We start from the raw sequence: 5,000 nt of genomic DNA on the forward strand, positions 1-5,000 counted from the left end.
GTTTGTTGGATGTGCTGATGACGATGATGATGATGATGATGATGTTGTTGATGATGATGATGATGATGTTGATATGGATACTTATGTAGTGCTTGTCCTCGGTCGGAGACCCAGCTCAAAGCGCTTTACAAACAGAAAATCATTTGGACAAGCTGCCTACCCGGGTATAGCCGAATGGCTGGATAATCACAATTCAGCTCACTGGCTTATGTTGGATCCATGGTAGGTGTGAATGACAAGAAGTAGAAGGGTGAAGATAGGAGTAAGGCGGGGTGGGGGAGGGGTACATGAGGGTGGAGTGCGGGTGGACGAGGAAGAAAGGGGGTGGGGGGCATGAGGGACGTCAAAGGGAAGGAGGGGGAGGGAGGGAAAGGGAAGGGGAAGGGAGTTAGACTGAAGTGACACTCTGTGACGTTGTGCCTGATGTTGCACGGTGCCAAGGCATGAGGTGACACGGCTTTCCATGTATTTGCGGTACAAGAAGTCTCCGTGGCTACTGCACGAAAAACCCGCCACTCACATATGTGAAAATGTTATGTTGTCCAGAAATAAAATGGTTCGCAACTGGAGTGACTTTGTTTGGTAAGTAGGCTCTCCCTGTGTTCTTTAAAACGGCCATTGAAGGGTTGTTCTGTATGTCTCAACCACATACATTTCATGGCAGACGCTGCAGGACAGGGCGTGGACTACATTTGGAGTTTGTCTGTTAAAGTGGGGATCTGATGTGAAGTTCCATACCTGAAGGGCCTTGAACTTTTGTGGCTGGGATGATAAATGGGTGTGCTTTGCCTTTAGGCTTGTTGCACTAGGGGTAACCTGGTTAGGTTGTTGGGCGTGTAGGATGGAAGGCGGATCGTACCAGTCCCCCGTGGCAAAAATTCAGACTTTGTATATCTAAAATTGCAGTTCACCATTATCGATACAAAACACAAAATGCAGCGGATCTGCTCTGCAAATTCCCCGATAAGAAGAAGGAAAATGAAACAGGCCTTCAACCCATACTAAGTTGTCCCATCGTGCATGATTTAAGAACAAAGCGTATATCACCTAGATTCAATAAATACCACAGTCAGCTCAGATAAGTGTTTCTAATGGCACGAAGACAGCTTGTCAATATATTTGTTTTAAAGCGTTCACATTGGGATCAACGCTGATGTCTTAAAATACAGAACTAAGTTTGTTTACTGATGACATGACCGCGTATTGTTCCTGTTGTTGCTGTTTTGTCAAATGATCATGTGCTTGCGCCCCTTCGTGAGAAGAAATGGACTATACTTGAATGAATTATCCGTATCCATATCTCTGTCTGTCTGTCTGTCTGTCTGTCTCTCTCTCTCTCTCAATCATTTCGAATGGACTTCACACACACACACACACACACACACACACACACACACACACACACACACACACACACACACACACACACACACCTTCTTTCCGCGTCTATTCAGCTTCATATTTCGTAAGACCAAAAGAAAATATATAAATGTTATCAGGACAAAAGGATTTCGTGGTATTTTGCACAACGATATGGACAGACATCATTATATATCATATCTGTATTGTCTTTTGTTTTATAAACCTTAAGGTTTCGTGACATTAAAGTGTTTTTTTTTATTCTATTCTACTCTGTTCCATTCTAAGAATGTATCTGCAGACACTTCAGAACACAACGCAACATATTCATAATGCTATTTACTCAGACTAAAATGATAGGGACCATTGATTTTTGAAGCTGATTATTTGCTGATGGCTGCATCCTGTTTGCTCATACCGAGGAACGCTGCCACACCAAGTTTCGGTTTTCAGTTTGAAGGAGGTATCGAGGTATGTGAACTGGTCCATGTACGTCACGGTCCATCAGCGACTAAACAGCGTCAACTTCACTGGCCGACATTGCCGTGGTCTTTGCCATGGTCTTTGCCATGGTCTTTGCCATGGTCTTTGCTCCATTAGACCACCCTTCAGACCTATTCTCCACCTCTTCGAGAATTATCATGACTGTTGCTTAAAATCGGGTTTACACACACACACACACACACACACACACACACACACACACACACACGTCCCCTCTGCATGTTTTTAGTGGTGCTCTGGGTGCTAGTCATTCGGATGAGACGATTAACCTAGGTCCCGTGTGCAGCGAAGTAAGCACACGCAAAAAAGAACTCAGGGCAACAAAATTGGTTGTCCCTGGCAAACTCAGCCCCGAAGTGGTCTTTGTTGTGGGCTAGGGTCCAAGCAACATGATTTGACGTGAGAGGCAAAGCTGATAGGTATTACAACCCAGCAGTGAGCTGATCGTTGGGTCCAGCCCGCTGACACTGACAACACACAGTGCTCCGCGCACGTCAAGAACCAGGGAGGGGTGACTCGTATGTATCACACACACACACACACACACACACACACACACACACACATATACACACATTCGCTCACTCACACACACACATTCACTCACTCACATACACACATGCGCACAGAGAGAGAGAGTGAGGAGGGGAGAGAAATACACACAGAGAGAGACAGACACAGAGAGACAGAGAACACAGAGAGATAGACACAGAGAGACAGAGACAGAGAGAGAGAGACAGACAGACACAGAGAGACAGACAGACACAGAGAGAGAGAGGTGACAATAAATATGATACGATCTAATACGATGCACTCATGCAGAAACGGCTGCTTGCAATATACTTACAGCAGACGTCACTCACGTCATCGTCACCATCATTTTCAGAAGCCTCTTACGTCCCTTGTAAAACTGCACGCACTCACGCACCTAAGGCCCGCAGACATTAGTGATATATCTCATGTATTACTGTTGCAGAGACATTGATGCGAAGCAACGCAGCCTTTAATGTCATATGTGAACACGCCCATGGAGGACAGAGAAGGTGGTAGTAACAGAATACACACGATATTTTACTGATGAAAGAGTGAAGATTTTTCAATAATAATGACAACACTAAGAAGAATAAGAAGAATGAGAATGAAAGAATAAGAAGAATGAGAATGATAACTAGCAGTAAAAGTAGAAATAATAATAATAATAGCAGCAGCAGTTGGGTGGTGGCAATATTTCCAGTTGTAGTGGTTGTCGTTAGCTGGAGCAGTATATGCTGCTAAAAACTAATTGGAAGAACATTTAGAAACCAGCTTGCCACATTATACTGAAATACAAACAGTTACAAACAATGACGCATAACTATACTCCATTCTTCATTGAAAAGATTGACAATAAATTCCACTGACAAAATCAGTTTCAACGGCAAAATTTTCTGACTTGGGGAATGCAGTTCATGTTCACAAAAAGCACAACAGCTGCAGCACACAAAACACGCACTGCATTCTAGGCACCGTTGTTTCATGGGAATGAACCAGTGTCCTCAAGAGTCCATCGGGGGATCGTCTGCCACTCCCGCTGAAGTAGGGGCGGGGGTAGGGGGACTGTGGTTGAGGTCTGACAGGCGGAACACGTCTCCATTCCACCACGCAGCAGTTACGCTCCCTGCAGTTGTAGCTTGGTAAAGCTCACCCTGTCATCTCCAGACGCAGATTATGTCAATGTGAAAGGACCTGGAAAACGGGGACTGGTCAATGAACAGAACACTGGCCTGCTGCTGCCTTGTCCACACCACATGACGCCATGTCCAGACCACATGACGCCATGTCCAGGCCAGATGACGCCATGTCCAGACCACATGACGCCTTGTCCAGACCACATGACGCCATGTCCAGACCACATGACGCCATGTCCACACCACATGACGCCATGTCCAGACCAGATGACGCCATGTCCACACCACATGACGCCATGTCCACACCACATGACACCATGTCCACACCACATGACGCCATGTCCAGATGACGCCATGTCCAGACCAGATGACGCCATGTCCAGACCAGATGACGCCATGTCCACACCACATGACGCCATGTCCACACCACATGACGCCATGTCCACACCACATGACACCATGTCCACACCACATGACGCCATGTCCACACCACATGACGCCATGTCCACACCACATGACGCCATGTCCACACCACATGACACCATGTCCACACCACATGACGCCATGTCCAGATGACGCCATGTCCAGACCACATGACGCCATGTCCAGACCACATGACACCATGTCCAGACCAGATGACACCATGTCCAGACCACATGACACCATGTCCACACCACATGACGCCATGTTCACACCACATGACGCCATGTCCAGGCTACATGACACCATGTCCAGACCACATGACACCATGTCCAGACCACATGACGCCATGTCCAGACCACATGACGCCATGTCCAGACCACATGACGCCATGTCCAGACCACATGACACCATGTCCACACCACATGACACCATGTCCACACCACATGACACCATGTCCAGACCACATGACACCATGTCCACACCACATGACGCCATGTCCAGACCACATGACGCCATGTCCACACCACATGACGCCATGTCCACACCACATGACACCATGTCCACACCACATGACGCCATGTCCAGATGACGCCATGTCCAGACCAGATGACGCCATGTCCACACCACATGACGCCATGTCCACACCACATGACGCCATGTCCACACCACATGACGCCATGTCCAGATGACGCCATGTCCAGACCACATGACGCCATGTCCAGATGACGCCATGTCCAGACCACATGACGCCATGTCCAGATGACGCCATGTCCAGACCAGATGACGCCATGTCCACACCACATGACGCCATGTCCACACCACATGACGCCATGTCCACACCACATGACGCCATGTCCAGATGACGCCATGTCCAGACCACATGACGCCATGTCCAGATGACGCCATGTCCAGACCACATGACGCCATGTCCAGGCCAGATGACGCCATGTCCAGACCACATGACGCCATGTCCACACCACATGACACCATGTCCAGGCCACATGACACCATGTCCACACCACATGACGCCATGTCCAGACCACATGA

General features: G+C 47.9%; 1 protein-coding gene across 1 annotated transcript in view; it reads right to left on the bottom strand.

Annotated features, from left to right (window-relative positions):
• Positions 1-5,000, bottom strand: part of LOC143282314 (uncharacterized) — a 45,104-nt gene that overhangs the window by 24,841 nt on the left and 15,263 nt on the right. The window lies entirely within an intron of this gene.

Source organism: Babylonia areolata, chromosome 5, assembly GCF_041734735.1.
Source record: "Babylonia areolata isolate BAREFJ2019XMU chromosome 5, ASM4173473v1, whole genome shotgun sequence".
Classification (NCBI taxonomy): domain Eukaryota; kingdom Metazoa; phylum Mollusca; class Gastropoda; order Neogastropoda; family Buccinidae; genus Babylonia; species Babylonia areolata.